This window comes from Ostrinia nubilalis, chromosome 6, assembly GCF_963855985.1.
Source record: "Ostrinia nubilalis chromosome 6, ilOstNubi1.1, whole genome shotgun sequence".
In the NCBI taxonomy this organism is placed as follows: Eukaryota; Metazoa; Arthropoda; class Insecta; order Lepidoptera; family Crambidae; genus Ostrinia; species Ostrinia nubilalis.
In genome coordinates, this window is record NC_087093.1 from 12676154 (window position 1) to 12701744 (window position 25591).

Sequence of the window (25591 nt, forward strand, 5' to 3'; positions counted from 1 at the left end):
AAGGAACATACAGACAGACAGACAGACAGACAGACAGACAGACAGACAGACAAAAATTTTACTGATTGCATTATTGGCATCAGTATCGATCACTAATCACCCCCTGATAGTTATTTTGAAAATATATTTCATGTACAGAATTGACCTCTCTACAGATTTATTATAAGTATAGATATTTTTTAATGCAGTTTATTATGTTCTAGAAGATAATATCATTAATTTACATTAATTAATTTTGTCGATTTTATAGAGTACCTACTTACATTTGTAACGCGACGATCGTTGACGCTCGGATTCGCGTTTGGCGGGCCCTTCTTTTTGAATAAGGCGCGGGCTCGCGCGCTCTGCCGGCGCGCTCTGCCATGCCAGCGCGCTCTGCCAGCGCGCTCTGCCAGCGCGCTCTTTCCCAACGGTCACCGCGTATTGTGTTTTTCTAAACTCGACCTTATCGTCAGTCCGCCCATGGCCGCGACACGCGCGTTCATTCTGTGTTGTTTTGGCTGGATATTACTGTAATTACTGTAACCAAGTACTTTATGTGTTATGTTTCGACGTGTTTGAGACAATATACGTTGTTTTGTGATATGATTCGTGCCTTTGAACTCAATTACGACCCCGAGACCCAACTTAACAACTTTACACATTTTTTTTATCATTAACCCTAAAATGCTAGTTCCTAAATAGGACCCAGAAGGTTATTGGGAACAAAGTTTGTTATTTAATTTATTTCTATTAATATACATGAAAAAGTTTCTACCATCAGGGTCCCTTCGTCATGAAGATCACAAACCTTGACTTATGTAAAGGGCCCAATTATAAAAATTTAACGTACTCCATCTTATACCTGACTACAGCGAGCAATGGGAGCTATATATTAAATTTGAATAGTACTGTTCACACCAATATTGCCATACAAGAAGTAAGTACGGGATTTTTAATAATATTTAGTTACTAGCGACGGGACTAAGTGGGCACATAGCTAGTAGAGCTGAGGGCCTAGTGTGAAAAAAAATGACATTAAATGTATGACGGATTGTACAGCGCCCCTAGCGGGAAACGTACAAAAACTAAAATTTTCATTTATTTTTAAACGCGCTCACTAGTGAGCTCGTTTGATGGACACTCACACTCAGCCCACTGATGGCCGTTGCGACAGAAAAGTTCTCGACTGCACCCACGGACCGGAAGTAAGTAGTGAAAGGCTTCATATTAGGTGGACCGACGACCTAGTAAAGGTCACGGGAAGTAAGGGCCGGTCGATGAGTTGTAAGTCTTTGGGGATAAACATACCTAAACATAAAAAATACATAGAATTCTGGAAGTGTTAGCTTGATACGCCATCTTTACCTATCAGAACAAGTAAATTAGATTATTTTATGGATTTCAGCTGAAATTATTTTATTACATTAAGAAAAATAATTCATTAAAGCGGATGTGGAGCACAAAAGTTCATAATCTCTGCCAGAACAGCTTAATAATAGCTGAATTAATCAACACAAAATTTAAAACTACGAACTGTGTTATAAAGAAAGTAAGTAAAATAATGTTTCTAGTTTTTGCACCATTTTATTTTATTGTGATTTTATACATTATAGTTCTTCGATAAATGGGCTATCCGCCACAAAGAGAATTTCAGTTCAACAAACAAAAATACAAATTCTTCAGCTTCATAATAATAAGTAAGTAAAGGTAGATGTCAATAGTGTTCTAAGTCGTCATTTTAATTTGTTTCAGGGATTTCATCACATAGAGGTCAATATCACAGAAATTAATGCTATAATGATGGGAAAATATTTTTTTTATGGTGATTTTGATGTTCGCACCATAATATCAGAAAAACGCGGAAATGTGTATTGTATACAAACCGAGTTATCAATAATAAAGAACTAATGAATTCAAAACCTATGAAATATTACCTCAATGTAATGAATTTTTATTGTGTTTTAATAAAACGATATTTTGGTTGATGTTAATTTTTAATTTAAGTGTAGTTATTTCCATTGATGAACCAAAAAAAACAATTTATATAAATTCATTTCAGCCGCCTGAAAACGGCAATTAAATGTATTTTTTTAATGACGTCATAGGTAAGTAATAGTAGGTACTAATAATATACGAGTATGAAAATATGTATACGGAATTGAGTTTTGACATTTTGTAAAGGGAAGGGGATAGGTAAGCTAGCTTGCTTCGTAAGGTGGTGTTATTGGTGTCAACCACACAATTTTATTTGAAAGAAGTTACGTCATATCATACATTATTATTTCGTCGCTACAGTGTCTAAACAGCAAAGTATTTGACAAGTACGTCCTGTGACAAAACAAACTAACGTATGGGTTACGACAGTAAGGACTATCATGTAAATACTAATAATCATCATCACTTATGCTCTACAAATGACTCAAAAATGTACTAGAATTGTAGAAGGGTAATAAACAAATCATTACAATGCAATTACTGATATTATCATATTTTTACCAACGAAATAATAATATTTTTGTGGATCATTTCCCTAGATCATTGCTTACAAAGGTATCATCCACAGCATAATATTTGGCTGAAGATAAAGTGATATTTAAGGGAAAAAATGTTTCTTCTAATGTTTACGTTGTTCATACCAAGTATTCTTGCCTTTGACTTATCCAAGGATAACAACACTTATGTAAGTACTTCATCAATACCTACACATATCTACATTATTAAGTAAAAGTTTAAAATATTTGTTTTTATTAATGGTTCATACCTGGCAAGTAGTGACTTATTGTCTTTATTACTTTAGTATTTAACTACATTGTCCTGTAGCATTTTAGGGTTATTAATAAAAAAAATTAAGTACTCTATAAAAACAATGACATATCATATAAATAGACACGTTATGCGCCTACATTATTGTATTTTAAAATGGCGCAAGTAGTTAGTCCTATTTTATGACAGCTATTCATTATGACATTTTGCACAGAAAAGGAGAATGGGGTAGAGTGAACCTCACAGATATAGAGAACTTAAATTGTATTTTCGAATGAACTATCAAACTAATATTTAAACAAAAGCAAGACAAAACGTAACTTATTATTTTCCCTCAAATCAACTTGAGTCTTATGCCTTTTTTGTCTTTTATAATGAGTTTTCAAATCCGGATTATTTTTATGTGCAAAAGGAGTTACCCTCGCTTGAAACAATGTTTGTATGAAAACGTTACTTGAGTGAGTTATGTTACAACTTCTTTTGTGGCGATTTTGGAATGTTTCATTAACAGGGAATATGGCGGCTGCGTGCAAAATGGTCCAGTTTTTATGTATGCGTCCATACACAATCTATTAACACATCGATACTTGGGTGTGCTGGGATGGGTGTGCGAATAATTTAATTAATAAAATACATTTAGTGTTGGTATTCTATAGCTTAAATATTGTTTTACCATTAATGAAAATCTATGGTTTCAATCAAATTAGTTAGACTGACGCGATGACGGCATATCAAGTCAAACGTTAATAGAAAAATATGTCGACATTCTTTACCAAAAAACATAATATCAGCAAATATATCGTGGACTATGTTTCACATACCTTCAGGTAAACCGATGAGTATCCATTTAGAAGAGCAAATGGTTATCCTCTTCATCAAGTGATCCATCAGGATCGACAGGATCATTTTTAACGGCATTGTTGACGTGTCCGGACTGTCCGGAGAACCCGCGATCCTGTCCAAGGGCAAAGGAGGGTTAATACACCGTACTCTCGGACTAAGGTCCAGAACAGAAGGTGAAACGCAACTGCAACTTTGTGATGATTCTGATGAATCAAACTGCAACTGAAAGTTTCAAACTGGTCGCGTCATATGTGGTCTCTCAACGGACGCTATGGCAGAAACTTCAATGCAACTCAAAAGTAACTAGCAGTTGCAGTTTCGTTGCAGTTGCGTTTCACCGTTTGTTCTGGGCCTAAGAGGTAAGTGTTACTGTTAATAGCATGCTTGGAGAGTTAGCATCATAGAATAAAAATTCCAACTTATATTATAAATTCATGTCGGCCTCCTGAAAACGGCAATCAAAAATTTTGTAACCTAATTTTTAAAATATCCCTGACCGGGCCATATAAAAAAAGAAGAAGAAGACTTTGACATTATAGTGTCATTCTCGACAACAGGCCATGGCCACGACACCTATTTTATAATCATCAATTATGCTCCGCAAATTACTCAAAAATGTACTAGAATTGACTAGTAATGAGGGTAATAAACAAATCATTACAATGCAATTACTGATATTATCATATTTTACCAACGAAATAATAATGTTTATGTGGATCATTTCCCTAGATCATTGCTTACAAAGGTATCATCCACAGCATAATATTTGGCTGAAGATAAAGTGATTTTTAAGGGAAAAGATGTTTCTTCTAATGTTTACGTTGTTCATACCAAGTATTCTTGCCTTTGACTTATCCAAGGATAACAACACTTATGTAAGTACTTCATCAATACCTACACATATCTACATTATTAAGTTAATATTTCAAAATATTTGTTTTTATTAATGGTTCATACCTGGCAAGTAGTGACCCTTTGTCTTAGTTATTACTTTAGTATTGGACTACAATGTCCTGTAGCATTTTCGGGTTATTAATAAACAAATGTAAGTACCTACTCTATAAAAACATCAATTTATTAATGTAAATTATTGTTACCGTCTAGGACTTAAGTTATACAGGTTGTGGTTTTGTAAAACAATGCCCATCTCAGGAGTCGTAGTAGGTACACATTAAAGTAATTACAAGAAAAATACAGAGTGTTGATTTCAATTTTCGCCATATTTAGGGAGTTGATTAAGTAGCTTATTCTGACCGATAGCTCGCCCACGTAATAATACCATATTCCTGATTTCATGGAATTTTTAATAAAAATTTAAGGAATTTTTTAAATTATTTTTTTTGCCATCAGTGTCGTCGTGCATACTACAACCCCTGAGATGGGCGTGATTTTACAAAAGCACACCCTGTATAATTATTAATGTATGTGTGTACTAGTTTCTAAATAGGATCCAGAAGGTTATTGGGAACTCAGTTTGTTATTTAATTTTATTTTAAATACATGAAATAGCAATAAAACTCTCTACCATCAGGGTCCCTCCATCATGAAGGTCACAAGCCTTAGCTTCTGTAGAGGGCCAAAATATAAAAATTTTACGGACTCTACCATATACCTGACTACAGCGCGCAATGGGAGCTATATATTAAATGTGAATAGTACTGTTCACACAAATATTGCTATAAAAGAAGTAAGTACGACATTTTTTATAATATTTAGTTATTAATGTCACCATAATTATCCTTTAGTGATGAGGAGATCCACAAGTAAACCAATGTAGCTGGCATAGCCCGCAGAATTGCCAAACTGAATTAGAAGTGGGCGAGGCACATAGCTCGTAGAGCTGATGGACGTTGGGACAGAAAAGTTCTCGAGTGGCACCTATAGACCGGAAGCAGGTGTATATGTTACAGGAAATGTATGAAATCCGTCATTGTATACAATTCCTAGGAATTAGACACATTTCCTAGGAAATTTACACATTTCCTAAACAGCAATCGGAAATGTAATTAAGATTTCAATCAATACGCGTGGACACACGGTGCGAGGGGAGAATATTGCATCATCCGATTACGCGGTGTCTCTATCGAATCGTCAAATTTTTTGCACGCCTAGTTGTCTATGGCACACAAATTTTAAGCCTAAAATTTTTTTACACATAATTATTTTTATTACGCCACTTTTTTTTCTCCGAAACTTAAATGGCGCTACCGCGCCGCGGCAGCTGTGTAGGTATGTGTAAGGTCGCAAGTCTAACCTAACCAAACCGAGACTTTGTTATCCAGCTACCTATTATTATATTAAAACCTTCATGCCAATAAGTTTAATAAAAGAGATGTTAAAATTAGGGATTTCCAATACTTCAACGTAATATGCGTGATGCCGAAAGAAAGGATGCCAATAGGCAAATATTTTTTTCGGCCAAAGTATAATAGTGCGAAAATAACTGTCAGGCTAAACAATACAGTGTGAGTCACGTTAAAGTGTACATATGAAAATAGATGAAACTAGACCTATTTTTATCGACAAAAAAGAGGTCAATTTTTTTTTGAGATTTTTTTAAAAATTTTTATAGAATTTTTTTTCTTCCAATTACTTATTGTAAAGAAAACGTAATAACTTTTAAACGAAGCGGTATATCCTGATAAAATAAAAACAGTAATAATGCTAAATAACAGGCAATACTAAAAAAAATACATAAAATACATAAAAAAGGCCAACAAATAATGAAAAATGATACTTTTTGAAAAAAATTTGCTTTTAAATTCGTGTTTTTTTGGTTATTTGATAAATTTCTCCCAAAAATGCCCCTATAACCGGTGGTTTTTATTACTTTGTATTATTCTCTATCGTATTACCTTTGTAAAACCAAAAATCGCATGTCTCTATCTTTATCACAACGTTTGCAAAAATCGATAGATAAATCGCTATGGTTTAGTTATGTGACATCTCTATAACTTTCAAACTCGAAACGTCATACGAATCATCTTACGTGAAAAAGACTATAGTTGCGACACTCAGTAGTATTATAAAAAGCAATCACTAATTAAGTTTGCACTGATAGTTCAATTTCGATCGAACAAATGACATCACCATGTCCGCCGAATCTGGAGATTTGCGGAATTTCGACACCGCGCGCCGCGGACATAATTCCTCGTAAAGGAGGAAAATAAACCGAAAGACACTTTTGAAGAGATGTCATCGGTTCTTCAGGATTCTGGACCTTCATATACCATGGTTAAAAAATGGGCCCGACTATTTCAACACGGACCTGTGAAAACGACCCCCGCCCTGTCACGATACTGAGTGAAGGAAACGTTCAATAGTCGAAAAAATCGTTCCGGCTGACCAAAGAATTAAATTGTGGCAGATAGCTGAAGAATATTTCTTTATGTTTGCGAAGCTATTGTACAGAAATGACGTGGGAAACTGACACGCGGATTGCTCTTTCTGCAAGACAACGCGCCCGTTCACGCCGCACGTGTTGCGAGGCCAAGCCCTGAAAGACACCGGGTTCTCAGAGATTGACCACCCTCCATATAGCCAAGACCTATTACCTAGCGATATTATCCTGTTTTTCGATTTGAAAAAGGACTTACGGGGCCGGAGATATGCAGATGACAACGAAATTAAAGCTGCGGTTGGTCGTCATTTTGAAAAAAAATTTTTTAGGTGGGTAAAAGGCATTGTATGCGAGATTTAAGAAATGTATTTCATTTGAGGGAGATTATATTACAAAATAAAAAATAGAAACCATTTATTTTATTTTATTAAGTACCTTAGGCCGCGGACTTATCAGCCGGCCCTCGTATATAATGTAGTGAAAGGCTTCATACTAGCTGGACCGACGACCTAGTGAAGGTCGCGGGCAGTTACCTGGACTGTGCAGGGCCGGTCGTTGTGGAAATCCTGAGGGATAAACATAAACATAAAAAAATGCATAGAATTCTGAGAGTGTTAGTAAGTAGTTTGATATGCCATCTTTACCGATCAAAACAAGTAAATTAGATTTTTTTATGGATTTCAGATGAAATTATTTTATTACATTAAAAAAAATAATTCATCGAAGCTGCTGTGGAGCACTAAAGTTCAAAATCTCTGCCAGAACAGCTTAATAATAGCTGAATTAGTAAACACACAATTTAAAACTACGAATTGTGTTATTAAGAAAGTAAGTAAAATTATTTTTCCAGTTTTTGCAACATTTTATTTTACTTCTCATATAATTATCATACTGGGTGATTTTATGCATATTAGTTCCTCGATAAATGGGCTATCCAACACAAATATAATTTCTCAAACTGGTCAGGTCAGGTGTTCCTGAGATTAGTACGTTCAAGCAAACAAATAAACAAATTTTTCAGCTTGATAATATTAGTAAGTATAGGTGATGTCAGTAGTAGTTTTAAGTTGTCATTTTAATTTGTTTTAGGGATTTCATCACGTAGAGATCAATATCACAGAACTTGCAGCTATAATGATAGGAAAATCATTTTTTTACGGTGATTTTGATGTTCGCGCTATGGTAGCAGAAAAACGCAGAAATGTGTATTGTATACAAGCGGAATTCTCAGTATTAAAGAAGGGTAAATAATAATATCCTTATTAATTAATGAATTCAAAACCTATGAAATATTACCTCAAATGCAATGAATTTTTATTGTGTTTTAATAAATGATATTTTGGTTGATGTCAATTTTTAATTTATCTGTAGTTATTTTATTGATGAACCAAAAAAAATCCAATTTATATAAATTCATATCAGCCACCGGAAAACGGCAATTAAATGTAAAATTTTGAAATGACGTAATAAATAATACTAATAATATAAGAGTATGATATACGGAATTGTGTTTTGACATTTTGTAAAGGGAAGGGGAAAAGTAAGCTAGCTTGCTTCGTAAGGTGGTGTTATTGGAGTCAACCACACAATTTTATTTGAAAGAAGTTACGTTATATCATAAATTATTATTTCGTCGCTACAGTGTCTAAACAGCAAAGTATTTGACAAGTACGTCCTGTGACAAAACAAACCAACGTATAGGTTTCCCTATGCGACAGTTAGAACTATCATGTAAATACTTAATAATTATCATCACTTATGCTCCGCAAATGACTCAAAAAATGGACTAGAATTTACTAGTAATGAGGGCAATAAACAAATCATTACAATGCAATTACCGATATTATCATATTTTACCAACGAAATAATAATATTTATGTGGATCATTTCCCTAGATCATTGCTTACAAAGGTATCATCCACAGCATAATATTTGGCTGAAGATAAAGTGATTTTTAATGGCAAAAAAATGATTCTTCTAATGTTTACGTTGTTCATACCAAGTATTCTTGCGTTTGACTTATCCAAGGATAACAACCATTATGTAAGTACTTCATCAGATTCAGACCCATATTATCTACTATGTAAATATTTTAAATATTTGGTTTTGTAATCGTTACTTAATCCCTGGCAAGTCAGTGACTTATTACTTTAGTATTAGACTACATTGTCCTGTAGCATTTTAGGGTTAATGTTATCTTCTAGGACTTAATTTATATGTATAATTTTTAATGCAGTTAATTATGTTCTAGTTCCTAAACAGGATCCAGAAGGTTATTAGGAACACAGTATGTTATTAATTTTATTTCTATTAAAATAAATGAAATAGCAATAAAACTTTCTACCATCAGGGTCCCTTCATCATAAAGGTCACAAGCCTTGGCTTATGTAGAGGGCCCAAATATAAAAATTTAACGGACTCCACCATATACCTGAATACAACGCGCAATGGCAGCGCGATATTAAATGTGAACACTACTGTTCACACAAATATTGCGATACAAGAAGTAAGTACGAGATTTTTAATACGTTTTGAAGGTTTTGACATACGTCACCATATTGTCCTTTAGTTAGATTGTGCGATCGAGCGAGAAAAGCAGATGTGCTGCAGGCCTCCCGAATCTATCAGTCGAGAATTAAGTGTTAAAATTTATTTATTTATTTATTTAAAATAGGCAAAAAGGTGATAGAATGAGAAATGAAGAGATCTACAAATAAACCAAAGTGGCATAGCCCGCAGAATTGCCGAATTGAATGAGAAGTGGGCGAGGTACATAACTCGTAGAGGACTGTTAGGGCATAAAAGTTCTTGAGTGGCACCCACGGGCCTAGGGTTGCCAGGCGTCCGGCTTTAGCCGGACATGTTTGGCTTTTTATGGACTTGTCCGGCCAAATATTGCCTTGTCCGGCCTGTCCGGCTTTTGTTAGGCTTTTTATTTGGTTGCCGCGCCAGGCGAAAGTCGAGCCACAGAATTATACGAAGCGCACGCATCAGGATGTTGGTTAGCAACCGATGATGATAGTACTCACTCATGAGCTGACACTAATTGCACCCCCCCCCCCCCCCCCCGTCACATGTCCGGCTTTTAGGGTAAAATGTCCGGCCAAATGAAGCACAAAGTCCGGCTTTTGACCTGGCAACCCTACTGACGGGCCGGAAGACGTAGTATGTAAAGGCCTTACACTAGGTGGAAGATTTAATTAATGCTACTGACAACGCGCAACGCCACTCTTGTAGCGGAGTTTTGGCCTGACACTGTAATAGGTTTGTTGTCGACACGATAAGAAGAAGAAGGTGAACCGACGACCTAGTGATGGTCGTGGGAAGTACATGAGCAATGCAGGGTTGGTTGTTGTGGAAATCCTTGGGGAAAGCCTATGTCCAGAAGTTGACGTCATTTATGGCTAAAACGATAGAATTGTTAAAAAATGAGAATAAGAGTTTAGCTTGATACGCCATCCTTAACCATGAAAACAAGTAATTTATTATTTTTACGGTTTTCAGATGAAATTAGCATATTACATTAAAAACAAGAAATTGAAGCTGCTGTGGAGCACTAAAATTCATAATCTCTGCCAGAATAGCTTGATATTAGCTGAATTAATAAACACAAAAGGACATCATCCACGTTTCATATATTTTTGGTCCAAAATCAAAAGTGCCGGCCAACAAAAAAAAGTGCTGTATTCTGACAGAATACGTCTGCCTTAGCATTTGTTACTATGGCACCAAAGCCGTAGCTCCACTGTGCGTCGAGTATTTGAGATCTAAAAGTCATCGACTATTCATACATTTTTTGTTCAAAATCAAAAGTGTCGGCCAATTAAAAAAAAAGTGCTGTATACTGACAGAATACGTCCGCCTTAGCATTTGTTACTATGGCACCAAAGCTGTAGCACCACTATGCGTCGAGTATTTGAGATCTAAAATTCATCGACGATTCATAAATTTTTTGTTCAAAATCAAAAGTGTCGGCCAATAAAAAAAAGTGCTGTCTTCTGACAGAATACGTTCGCCTTAGCATTTGTTACTATGGCACCAAAGCTGTAGCACCACTGTGCGTCGAGTATTTGAGATCTAAAATTCATCGACTATTCATACATTTTTTGTTCAAAATCAAAAATGTCGGCCAATAAAAAAAATAGTGCTGTATTCTGACAGAATACGTCCGCCTTAGCATTTGTTACTATGACACCAAAGCTGTAGCACCACTGTACGTCGTAGTATTTGAGATCAAAGTCAGTCGTTTCATATATTTTTAGAACTCAAATACTACGATGCACAGTGGTGCTACAGCTTTGGTGCCATAGTAATAAATGCTAAGGCGGACGTATTCTATCAGAATACAGCACTTTTATTTTTTGGCCGGCACTTTTGATTTTGGACCAAAATGGATGATGTCCTTTAAAACCACAAATTGTGTTATAAAGAAGGTAAGTAAAAAGAAACGTTTATTATTATTAAACTAGCGGCCGCCCGCGACTTCGTACGCGTGGACCGTGGACCCCGTTTTACCCCCTTAGGGGTTGAATATTGCAAATCTCGCCGTAAAAACCATCCTTGGACTTCAACGAACATTAAAAACTACGAACGCGTGAAAGTAGTACTTTGTAGTTTGAAAAATATTTCCTCGATAAATGGGCTATCCAACACAAAAATTATTTCTTAAATCAGACCAGTAGTTCCTGAGGAGCGCGTTCAAGCAAACAAACAAACACTTCAGCCTTATAATTCATTATTATACTCGGGAGGATTTGATGAATGATACTGACAACGCCACTCTTGTGGCGGAGTTTTGGGTTGACATTGTGTAGGTTTGTTAGTGTAATAAGAAGAAGCTTTATAATTTAAGTAGTTTCAGTGATAGCAGGCCTGTTCATCTCCGCGAGTTTACATCGAAAACAAAACACGCACTATGGCCCACCTACAGTGTGCCTACCATGAGTTTACGTTAGGTGAGCTCGCTAGCGAATACGTCAAAAAATTCTATGAAGATTTTATTTCTTGAAAGTAGCCGCTAGGGGCGCTGCACAATATGTCATACATTTAAATGTCATTTTTTTACGCAGTCGCTAGCGAGCACACCTAACGTAAACTCATGGTAGGCACACAGGATACTATTCGACAAGGCATCACATAGGTATGAGCGAACATTGACTCACGCACGCGTATTCTTGTGTATGATGGAAGAAAATAAAGAAATGGTGTAGGTACTAAATACTGTGCAGTATTTAACTGCCTAAATAATAATAGAAACACAGAATGTAATTTTTTAAGTTGCCTCAAGACACTGAGAGGTAATAAGGATAGGAATAAGGAATTTTTTTTAAATACCTTCGCGAAGTAAAACTTCTGTACGTAGTACTTATTATTATTCTGTGGTGATAGTTTTAAGTTGTCATTTTAATTTGTTTCAGGGAGTTTATCACATAGAGATCAATATCACAGAAATGACGGCCATAATGATAAGAAAATCGTTTTTTTACGGTAATTTTGAAGTTCGCACCATAGTATCAGAAAAACGCGGAAATGTGTATTGTATACAAACCGAGTTCTCAGCATTAAAGAAGGATAAATAATACTTTTATTAATTCAAAACTTATAAAATATTACCTCAATGTTTTTTTATGCCTAACAAGGCAGGCATTTGTTCACAATCGCACCTGATGTTGAGTAGGATGCAGTCTAGGATGATACATAATTATTTTATTGTGTTTTAATAAAAATATATTTTGGATGATGTTTTTAATTTAATTGTAGTTTTTTGTTTTTTTATTATTAATTTTTTGACATTTTACACTACGTTTCTAGACACAAACTAAGCAAAGCTTTTAGGTACTAGACAATGGATATAAACATACATAAATACTTTTTATTGATGAACCAAAAATGAAATTAATATCATTCTTTTGTGGTTTGTGGACCACACTAGATACAAAAGTGTCTGTCTACGTTTGCTCAGTATGCGCTTGTAATCGACATAAAAAAACATACAGAATTTACTACATAGGTAGGTAGGTAGGTACATAGCCGGTTTTTGCTTTCCTGGAAAACTGGCAAGTCAGTTTTTACTTATTATTTTTTCCTTTTGAAATGTTCATTACTTAAGTACTTGCCCACATTGTCCTAAGCATTTTAGGGTTACATACTTAGATTTTATTGTAATTTTATCTTAATTTAAGAAGGAAACTAATAGAAGGAACATAATCTTATACAGAAAACTGAAAATTGCCGATCACCTCCCAATATGGTCCGCAAATTAGGTAGCAATCAATGCACAGGAATTACATAGCAAGTCATATTAAAAACTGGGCAGAAGGACCATAATCTTAAGAAGAAAACTGGAAATTATAACCCAATATAGTCCGCAAATTAGGTGGCAGTCATTGCACAGGAATTCCATAACAAAAGTCATATTAAAAACTCGGCAGATGGAACATAATCTTATGCAGAAAACTGGAAATTGCCGATCACCTCCCAATATGGTCCTCCATAACTCATCCCGTATATCTCGGGCTATCTAAGCCCGTGATAAGCGTTTTCTCATGACTTGCATATTTGAGCGTTTACCTTTACAGGTAGGGATTCAGGGTGGAGTTTTATCGAAAGCGAAAGCAAAGAGATGAATTCACTAGTAATTTATTTAAATATTTTAGGATTTCAAAGTAAAATGTAAATCTGTGTAAATATGAACTATTCTAGAAGTATTAAAGCCCATAATATTCTTTAAAAAAAGGAAAAAGTTTGAAAGGTTTTCGACGGTACATCAATAGTCGAAGAAGTCGCAGTGATTGTAAAAGAAGAGGTACTTGCCCCTTTACATAATATTGATTTCAGTCAACTCATTGAGCTTTCCTGTCAGTGCCAGGCTCCAGAAGTTGTTTGGAAATAAAAAGATGCCGATTTTTTTTTTAATTAATCAGACTATTTGATTTTATGAAATTCAACATCTCTCTCTCCTCTCCAATGAATTGCTCTTGGTTCGATAAGCGACCCCCACCATTTTCCTCCAAGTCCGTCCCTGTTCATTTTCGTAAAGGGAGCGCGACCACGCGTGAGGCTCGCGATCGACATGTTTATCGCTTTAATATAAAATAAAGGGAACTGTATCGATAGATGAAAAACGTCGACATGTGATCCAAGACGGGAAATTGTATTTTCTTTTGCAGCAACATTCTTATGGTGTTTGGGCTTGAATTTGCATGGGGACTTTGTTTTAGGGGAGACTTGATTTTTAAATACCTCCTTTAACATAAGAAGTTTTTTAAACTCATTGAGCCGATATTCTGACAGTATAGGCCAGGGATGGCGAACCTTTATGTCTCAACGTGCCACTTTTCAGAAAAAAATGATGTAGTCATAGACGTGCCATCAAATAACACCTAATGCTATCAATGAGGAGCATAGTACAAGTGGCGCCACTGGCGAGTGACAAGGCCTTACCACAGCCTTACTTTACAGTGGCACTAACGGACGACTTATTTACTATTTTATTTTATAGCGAATTTTGTGATTGGTGGCGTGCCCTCAATATTGTGGCTTGTGGCGCGTGCCATCGATGGCACGCGTGCCATTGGTTCGCCATCCCTGGTATAGGCGTTACATAGATAATAATGAGTCAATCATCAATGAGTTTCTTGCACTGCTTCCTCTCAGTTTTGGCCCATACTTATTAGCACTGGTAAGTAGGTTTGGGTTGTGCAAAAGTTTTCTTGGAGAGCATATTTATAGTAAACTAGCTTTGCCCGCGTGGAATTTTGTCTGTCACAGAAAAACTTTATCATGCGCGTCCCTGTTTCAAAAACCGGGTTAAATTCTATATCCTTTCCCAGGATTCAAACTATCTCTATGCCAAATTTCATCAAAATCGGTTCAGTGGTTTAGGCGTCAAAGCAAGACAGACAGAGTTAGAATGTTCCTTACCACAGAATCTTATATTAGAAAAAGTTGTCTGTAATTAAATTAGTATGCCTACCTCATATAAATAAACATTGTATTCGCATAGTCACATATCACACTCGAAGAATTCAAGCCACGGCCGTAGGGGTGCGTGGTGAATAATTTTATTTGTTTATAATTTTAATAACTCCCCACCGTATATCAACCCTCAAGGGGTGAGCGTACATTTTTCACGTTTCGAATACAATAAGGAATATTGTCACTTTAGAATTTGCAGCGAAAGTGCGGGGCGAAATTTATAGATTATCCCGGATTTGCCTTGAAATATACGGACGTTAGGACATAAACATATTTTTGGATTGCATAAAAATGGGTTATTCAAAACGATGTTGTTTATATGTTCAATAGTTTAAGGGAAAGTTTGCCCCTTCTCCTATTTATTTATATTCATATTTCTATTGTCTTTTGTATTTAGCAAATATTATAATTATTACTCAAGTTTTAACTTTTTCTTGCATGAGGAATTTTCGAATTCTTGAATTTTTTTCTTGAGTAAGGGTTATGGGCACGGGTATGTAGTCGCTAGCGATTTAACAATAATACCTAACTATTTTACGATAACGTTAATTATACTCGTAGGTACGAGCATGTGTACTTACCTCCTACCTTCCTTTACATATTTTCATTTCAATCGCAGAAACGGTTACAAAAATATGAACCCCCGTTTCTATTTTGGAATGTTCATTGTGACGCAAAGTCAACGCGCAAGATTTGAATTCCAAATTCAAAGTTGCGGTGTTCGATTCACCTTTGTGTTTTTCTTCTTATTGTTTATCTTCTTTCTTTTATTTTGTTATTGGCAGGGTGAAATGTTTGTTTATGCATATGGACGTTTTTGTTTGGCGTTCAGATTCAATTTTATCCGGTTAAAGTTTCATGCTGCAGAAAAACACTTGAAAACGTTGTTTGTTCCACAACATGGTTTCCTTAAAATATGCGTGTATTGTTGAAAAATATTGTTTTTATTTTTATTTAGCTGTAAGCTATCATATACCTACAAATCAAAAGAATTATCACAAATTCGAATCGTCCATGAAGCTACCCAGATAAAGCAAAAAACAATATTTAAAACCTATCATTTTTTTGGACAACAGCTGCCGTCCAACAAACACAATCCCAATTGGAGAGCCTTCTCCTTCGGGAACTCAAGTACTTTCCCTTATGCTAAGTGCGTAAGTACCCAGGCGCGCCGAAACAGCAAGCGGTCACCCTTGTTGTCTTAGTAAGCGCAAGGTGTTGTCTGCTTTTTCTCATAGAAGCCGCATAAGGGTTAGTTCCGTAATTCCAAAGAGATTAAGAGCTTTTCGCGATTGTCTCTTTATGAAGTTACAAAAGTTGCAAAATTAACCAGCTCTATTCTTTATAGTAGCTGTGAATACAGCTTCACGAGCTCTTCGAATGCTTTTCCAGAAACTTACCGTGACCTAATGGTGACAATAAAATATACCTATTCATATTAGGCAGTACGAGAGGCACATCTCTCCTTCGAGAACAAGTAGGATATTTGGGATAAATTGAACTAGGTTTTCATTGGTGATAATATCCAATCCGGCCCGGAAGACGTAGTGTGGACAGAACAGGCTTCCCACTAGGTGGATCGACGATCGCGATGGTGGTCGCGGGAAATACCTGGATGTGGGCAGCGCAAGATCGGTCGTTATAGGAATCCTTGGGGAAAACTTTATTCAGCAGTGGACGTCATTTGGCTGAAACGAACGAACGAATTTCCAAGCCAGGATATTCCGATCGACCAGCAGATCAAGCGCCGCAAGTGGAACTGGATTGGCCACACTCTCCGAAGGGACCCCGATCACATCCTTAAGCAGGCTCTGGATTGGAATCCCCAAGGAAAACGCAAACGTGGTCGACCCAGGCAAACTTGGCGGCGCACTGTAGCGGACGAGGCGAAGAAGATCGGCAAGACCTGGAGCGAGATCAAGCGAGAAGCTCAAGACCGAACGAGATGGAGGACTGTTGTGGACGCCCTCTGCCCCATCTAGGGGACATAGGACCATAAGTCAAGTAAGTCATCTTTATAACTAAGTGGTCTGCGCAGCAGGTCAAGTAAACACCATAATGGATTCCGCTCCGTGAATTATCATCTTGCGGATATTGAATATATTAAGGCAATATCACAGATGCAAAGCGGTGTATTTGTGTAATTGCTGATCTTAGGATGTTGGGGGGAGGTGACCGCTTAATTAATAGGCAGGAATAACAAGAATTATTCGGGAGTATTAATTAATTTGGAACGTGTGTCTTGGCCGTTATAACATTGTTTGGTTAGTTAGTTGTGAGTTAAGTTACTTGCAAATAGGTATACAAAAAATAAGTTGGTGACCAGAATCAGAGTCAAAGGGTACTATTACTTATTCTGTGTCAAAGGCTTATGATTGAAATTGTTGAGAGAAAGTACACTTCCACTTCAACACACGTTTCATGTCTTATTTATGAAGATTTCCTTCAGTACAGTTTGTAATAAATAATGTTGGTAGGTAGGCAAAGGCTTCAGAATCCAGATTGTCGTAGCCGTGGAACATAATCATCATCATCATCATTATTTCAGCCATAGGACGTCCACTGCTGAATATAGGCCTCCCCCAAATTAATTTCCACAATGGCCGGTTGGTGGCGGCCTGCATAACATTTAACATAAACTTAACATGAGTAAAATTTACTTGTTTAAATTTACTTTGAGCATGTACTTTAAGGATAAAAGCAAAGACGCATCTTAATTAAGTCAAAAATGTATTCAATGGTGACAAAGTAAATGTAAAAGAGAATATCTACTTAAAACCAAAATGTAATATGGACCTACTCAAAGCGTCCTAGAAATTAAAATGCAAAAGTAATAACTATTCCCTATAATTGCACCGCGGCACCTCCACAGAATAATTAAGGACAAAAGGAAGGTAATCAGCTTCGAAATCAAAGCCGCGGCCCCGAAGACGTCCGAGGGAATAATTACAAAAGGGAAGAAGATACAGAAGACACACTTCTGGGTATTAATGCTGGTTCCACATCTAAAAGTCCAACTGTTGACAAACCTTTCATGTGTAGAGAATCATAATAATTCAGATCATAATGCCGCACCATCGGTCCAATGGTGGTAAATAGTACCCAGATCTAAAGTCTTAGCTTAGCCAACTCACATGATTCTCCATGGGTAATGTCCTCCGTAATAAATGAGGTTGAAACATGGCCTACAGATGTGTGGAGGGTCATATTAGATCGGCCTGAGATGGGAGAGAGTTTTTACTGGCTGAACTGTTGGGCTGCTGAAGGTGCTGACATAAAAATTTAGGGCATAAGCTCCAATGTTTATACATTGTATTAGAATTTATGAAATATCACAGGGGTCAGAATTATGTCCTATCGTCGATCAGGTCATCTCAACCAACAATCAACGTGCCTGCATGGTGGCCATCATAATTGACAGTTTGGATAATGAGGTTTACTTGCAATGACCTAGGAACTTCTTCTTTAAACCTAAACCTATCTCTACTACCACAGGCAAGGCCGGCATCCGTTTTTATAACGAATTTCAATCTTATTCTAATAAGTAAACCTGCTGTCTTTTCGTGCTTTGTGCCGAAGAAGTCCACGCAATAATGGAGGAGATGAACCAGACTCGGCCTCGCCTTGAATATTAATAGGCCAAGGAAATGGATTAAAAATTCCATGTCTCCGCAGCCCATCGCGATCTCTTGTTGTCAAACAACTTTTTTCAAACGTTCCCACCTCATTTGCATTATTTTTTTAACGGTCCCCTGCGAATTTGGGGTTTTTCCTTTTTTTCGAGCCAATAAAATCAAACCGCAGAAGTATTGTAAAACTTTTATGCCAGTGTTTTGGGTTTAGGGTACATTTTAAAAATAATACAGTGGTTTTGTTAAAGTCGTTATTTTACAACTAAAATGATGCTACTTTACAACTAAAATGAGTGATGTGCTGATGACATTAGCTATAGGCAATATGGTGTGTTACACCTCAATTATGTATGACATCATGCATAATGTTATTGTTATGACTACTGAACATTTGTACTGACAATTTCAATTACAAAACATTTATGGTTTTGCCTCGTGTAATCTTATTTGACTCCGCAACCATTCTAATTGTAAGGGCGTAAACTTTATCAGCATGTAAAACTGTCGACTGTGACTTTTTTCATTAAAAGGCCCGGCTTTTTTCTTCTAAATAGAGGTGCAAATTTTTGCCCAATCTCCTTAAAAGGTATTACCGAGCGTAACAAAATTTAACGGATATTAAAAAGTTTAAGTCGGAGTTAATATTGACGGGCGCGGCAGATGGGAAGAAAGGGTTCGCGAAAGAATCCAAATGGTGACAAAAAGGCGTAAAGAGGGGGCCAAAGTTACTTATGCGGCGAAGAAAAGAGGCCAAGAATTAGCAAAAATAAAAGGTGACGGCCCGCTGTTTACGGGATGCCGAGGGGGCCTTAATTAAAGGCTTTCTTGGACTTTTCGCGATGCAATTTGGGTGAGAGACAAGAATTATTTTTATTGAAGTCATCACTAATTTCGGAAGAATTGAGGGCGACGGACCTTTTGTTTTGGGCAAATGCCGCCAAATTGCGAGGTTTTGGCGACTTTGGTAATTGCTCTCGATTACCGATGGTTTTGAATGGAGTGATTTTTCTTTGGGTCTGCTGATTATTTTGATAGATAATTACACCCATTATTTTAATTACAGTTAAAAATCTTAACGATGAAATTCTATTTCTTACCCATCACCCAGCCCGCTTAGAAAATATGTAAAATTACTCTCTAAGTTTCTATTATAAATCTCACAATAACTGTTCCTGACTTTACCGATCCAGATTCAGATCATAGTATTGTAAAGTGAAGTTCATAACTCAATACGAATTTAAGCATGGAATCATTAATGCTATTCATTTAGATATTCTAACCAATTTCAGGAAATCTGGATTCACATCTCGTCGCTTGCCTCTCTAACTGACGTATCTGACATTTTTTTCGAAACTGAGGTATCTACACCATCTTAATCAATTTCGCAAGACGAATCGATCTATCTAATCGCCTGAAAATTTTTCAAAATGTCAGTTACGTCACTTAGAGAGGCAAGCGACGATCTAACCGTAGTCGCAAATAGACAAGAATGAAACTTGCGTAGCGCAATTACAGGTGTGTTAACTAACTCACATCTCCAAAATGAGTTCGCGCACGGAAAGACCGACTCAATTTAATCTCAACTTCAATCTCAAAATTATCTATCACTCCCAATATTTGATCCTTCCCAAGACATTACAAATACATTTTTCCGCAGCAGCTGCGCCGTGTTTTCATTTCGCTTTGAAAAAAAGATTTTTCTAATTAAGTTTGGGGAATTCTTAAACAAAATTTAAGTAGTATTAATTATCTTCGTCCTTTATTAATAAAAGTCGTGAACTTAGTCCGAAAACAGGAGACAGTTGTTAGAAAATCCTTGATTTGAGTCGGGGGTGGAGAAAATTAAAATCATAAGAAAATAATTAAAGTCCGTAAGGGATTTATTGGGAAGAGAACGTGATTAATTGCTTTTTGGATAAATTGGGAAAGCAATAAGTGTCAATTGTGCGTGTTCCCGATTCATTGGAAAAATTAATAGGACTTAATTAATGTTTTTTACGAATTATGGTGAGGTTTGTTATTAAAATTTGGAGGATTTGAGAAAACTTTATAATCTTGATGTGCCTCAATATGAGCCAAATGATTGTTAATCAACTTTTAGATAATTCATTCAATGAGTTTACAATGTTCTACAATAGGTTTTTTCGAAGTAATGGCATTGGTACCCAAATAATCATTACCCCAATATTGATGCCTATCAAAATATACCACACAACACATAAATGCGTAATTGCGCAACAATCACCCATAGTTAGGTACATCAGTAAACAATAAAGAGTGTGGCATAATAAACTCATTATGAAAACATGTCATTTTAACAAATGACGGTCTTTAATCATTTAGTTAACCGTCTCATTTCTAATTGGCGGTGGGTTGAACTTGACCATTAATAAATGGGAATGATACTTCAAAGTTAACCCTCTCTCTGTCGCGAAGTATTCGGGATGGATATCAAGAGGGCATTAATGGGTTATTGAGATTAGCCTTGCTAATATTATAGAAAGTAGAATAGAAGATAGGTTTTTAAAGTAGATAATTTTAATTTTTAAATAGTTTTTCCTTTTTTCTATCGTTTGTGTCTTAATCCACTTGCTCTCATGATTTACATAAGAGCTGTCATAGGTAACTTGAGATGGCTCATGGACGGGTCTGCGTGGTCGAACTCGAACGGTCGGAAAAATATTTCAGACTTCAGTCGGTCGGCAAGAAAATTTGTCACCTGCTTACTAGGTTCTACTATTTAGTAATGATAGAAATGTGGCATAAAAGTCTTTGTAGGCATAAATCAAGAATAAGAATAAGCTAAAAATATCTGAAAAAAGTAAAAGAAAACTACCTAAAACAGATTCATATTAATTCAGGAATAGGCATTTAACATCACATCACCACAGAAATTAACTAACTTTCCGTAGGCTGAATTCTGATTGCAATTTATTCAGCTATTTGTCTTTGTTTTTGACTGTATACTTACGGGATTGTTTCGCCGCCTCATCATGCGCCTCGGTTGGCGCCTTCAGCTCATTGCGCGGGCGACTCGCGCGGAAAATTATTTCTTTTCATACGCCATTTTTCACGTTCTTCAACTCGGAGATTTGTTTATTCTTCGACGAGTCTTGATTGAGGGGTCGTTTTGATTTTTCTTGATGAAGGTTTTTAAAATCTGGGGATAACAATATTGAATGAACAAAGTTGGCATTGTTAAGAAGTTGTTGATCTATTGAATGAGTCCTATTATTATAGCAGCATAGAATGTTATTTTATTAACGTTGAAACCGTCATTATCTAATACTAGCTTTCCGCCCGCGGCTTCGCCCGCGTGGAATTTTGTCTGTCACAGAAAAACTTTATCGCGCGCGTCCCTGTTTCAAAAACCGGGATAAAAACTATCCTATGTTCTTTCCCGGGACTCAAACTATCTCTATGCCAAATTTCATCAAAATCGGTTGCGAGGTTTAAGCGGGAAAGCGTAACAGACAGACAGACAGACAGAGTTACTTTCGCATTTTATAATATTAGTTGGGATATTAGTTGGGATTGGGATGGTTTCTGCAACACTTGCAACCCATGTAAAAGCATAAGTAAGCACATGAGTAAAGATACCTAGCTATAAGTATTTAAATACCTTACCTTTATGAAAAATAAGTGGTAAAAAGTAGTAATTTGAGAAATAACTAAATAATCAAACTTTTTATCGAACTAGACTTATCCGTTGCTTCGGGAACAAAATTACCTGAGTGAGACAGACAGAAAGACCATCTCCAATGTCACCAAGAATAAGAACAAAAGTAAGTATTATTAAGAAAGCACCAGGGCGGCAGAGGGACATGAGGTATGGAAATTGTTCTTCCCTCAGGCGACTTGCTTTCACGGTCCACTGGGCTGATCATAATAAAAACGCTCGCCGTCGCGCCTTCTCCAAGTTTGACCATAAATTCCGTGGTCGCAGTTACTGTGGTCTAGGAGCCAAGGTCCAATATTCTTGTCACATAAAAGAGAAGAATAATGTTGTTTTGTTTGAGAAATATAGTATCTTTTAGGCCATAATTTTCGTTTTAGGTAAGCGTCGTTTGGAAGACCGCGAACGAAAAGATGTTATGTAATTTAAAACTAGATTACATATTAGTTAGAGTTTAGACTATTATCAGTTGTCACAAAATAATAATGTACTTCGCTATTATTGTTACTGGATTAATCGGTGCCCTTTTATGGATAAAATAGGGGCGATCATGCCATTAGATTAGGACTTACTATGCTAGGGAATAGGGAGACACGTAACAAAATGTGAAAAAAGAAAAGTAAAAATACTTCTTCCTTAAATTTTATGGTAAGTTGCACTGATATAAAGCGGCAAAAAATATATATTTTAAAATAATTTGCTTATTTTACTTCGGCTTCGAAAATAATTTCAGTACTAAGATGACATAATTATTTCTATCGAAACATGAAAATCATGCTCCTTGGCTCTCTTACTACATTCGCTGGCGGCACTGCAATTCTCGAGGTCTGTCTTTAATATAATAATAAATATAGTCCACCAGTTTTTTGCAAGTTTTCTTTGTTTTCCCCTGGGGTGAGCGCGGACCATTAAAAAGGTTAGGGAGCGTGTTTTATGCGATTTTAAGTGTGTAACGGCTCTAATGTCCGTTTTATACCGGTTTAAATTATGGTGGATAGTTAGCTAAAATAAGGACAAGATATTTTATGACTGTCACTAATCATTATCTAATGATTACTTGAATAGAATCAAACTTCTAACGGCAGTAAGTATTTTATTACTTAATTAATAATTCAATTATTTGTAATTAATACTAACACAGTCATGGTAATAATCGTTCCTGTAATCCAATCCAATTTTATAATCTTTGAGAAACTTGAACTAAAAAAAAAACAACTGCATTACCTCTCATTAAATGAATTATAAATATTAAAACTATCTTACTATTTTCACACATTACTTGGAATCTAAAAAAATGCAGGTAAATTGAAATTATTGCAAAATAAAATCATGATAAATAGGTACTAGGACGTAGTTACCTTAAAGCCCAAAAGACTGCAAGCATCGCATCGCATACACAATATTTTCTTGATATTAATTTTTCTTGCGGTATTTTTTAACATTTGCACAACACATTCACATTGCACATTCACTCACTCTACTATTTCGAACTTCTACACACCAAATCGACCTGCTAACTCCATCTATTGTCATTTATTTGAACGAATTATTACTATAAATTAGTAACCCAACCTTTATACTCGCCTGGTACTTCACAGTGGCATCTAGCGGTGAGTAGCAAAACCATACAGTTTAATGACACTATGAGGCCCCGCCTCCCTCCCACCCAGTGACCGCTTTGTCGTAGTAACTGCGAATCCTCTTTGATTTTATGTGCGCCTAGTACTTTGCGAGCAATGACTGCTACGTTCGACATGACACATGACACGAAACTGATTGACAGTGCCATTCGATTATCTACGTTCTTTCAGGGCAGAAGAGTATTTTGTAAGTTTTGAAGTTACGGGATTGTGTACCTATTGGGTTTTGGAGTTAATGGCAATATTCTGAGCAAAATTTGCTATCATCGTTTGTTGCCCTCAATAGTAATAAATTAAATTATTTTGTCACTGTGAAAAAAAATTAATGAATCAATGACTTCTATTAATAATTTGGAATTATGTTTGTATGTATAATTATTAATTTTAAGGTTTATTTTTTAGATTTAATTAAGTATTTTTAGCGGAAAAAATCTTTATACAAATCGTAGCAACTGCGTAGATACTTTAGCGCCATCTGGTTAAAATTCTAAGAACTGAATTTAAGTTTTTGGGTTCATAGACAAAATTGATTTCGCGATAACTTAAGTAACAAGAAATTAAATTATGATATAAAATCATAATTAATTATTATTTTTATGAGTATCATTTTTGATAAATATAATTTTGAAGAAAATCATTTCAAACATTCATTTCTGAATGTATGGTTGGCAATTTTATTGCTACCTACCCCCTTTTATTAATATTATTTTATAAAGTACCTTGCAAACGGTCATTATTTTGTAAAATTATTCGTTAGTACTGCCAGTCGTCAGCAGTATTCTTTTGCTCAAATCTAATCAACAATACTTTACTTGCTTCTCTTCGCGGTCGCTTTAAAACTTATCTACTTACCTGCAAAGCTTTTTCTCTCTACGCTGCACTATACAAAATAGAATTTCGATTTCCAAGAAATATTACGGTGACAACAGAAGACAAGAATAAAGTCGACCCCACAGTCCCTGCAGTAAGTAACCTATCTGGGTGAAATTCAATAAAATGAGCAAACAACATACTGTGTGTCATTGCTGTGGGGATATCGTGCCATGCCACGCTAACCGCGTCAACCGCTGTGAATGTGCGACCGTTGCTGTCCGCACGAGCAGTCGAGCCACGCAAACTGGCCCTATGTCTGACGACGTGAGAGAACAGGAAGAGGAGAGACAAGCCTTAGCCCATATCATTCGGTACCTTGGGCTGAGAACTGATGCTGCTACCCTTAACGTGGACGCGGCCAGAAGGATTGTATCAAATCATAACTTCTGGGAGGTAGAACGGCAGCGCCAGCAATATGCTGAGAATATGGCTGAGAGGCGTCAACAGGTCGTATTACAGGCACAGCAGCACCGATTTCATTTTCGTCGCTTCCATATGCCTGGTTGGGGCCCAGGAATCGCGTTACCAGAGTGGCCTTTAGAATTTGGGCCACCACGGAGATTGTACGAAAGAATGCCATACCCACAACAGGATTTGGCCGAAGAGGAACCGCCAGAACAAGAACCACCACGACCACAGCCACGGCTATTAGCCAGGCCAGCCGTGCCATATCTTGTAAGGAGAATGGTTCCTGGCAACCCCTCGTTCTCTGACGAAGAACGGGAGTTCATCACTGAGATGCTTCGAAGAGTCCCTGACCCGGATGATTCAGAAGACAGCAGCTAAATTAACCTGGTACTTCTTTTATCCCATATAAAGTGCTGTAAGGATTTTATTATAATCTAAATGACCAACAATATCATTT

The 25591-nt window shown here is 36.3% G+C and overlaps 1 long non-coding RNA gene across 1 annotated transcript in view; it reads left to right on the forward strand.

Annotated features, from left to right (window-relative positions):
- LOC135072668 (uncharacterized) overlaps nt 1-25591 on the forward strand; it is a 231304-nt gene that overhangs the window by 112169 nt on the left and 93544 nt on the right. The window lies entirely within an intron of this gene.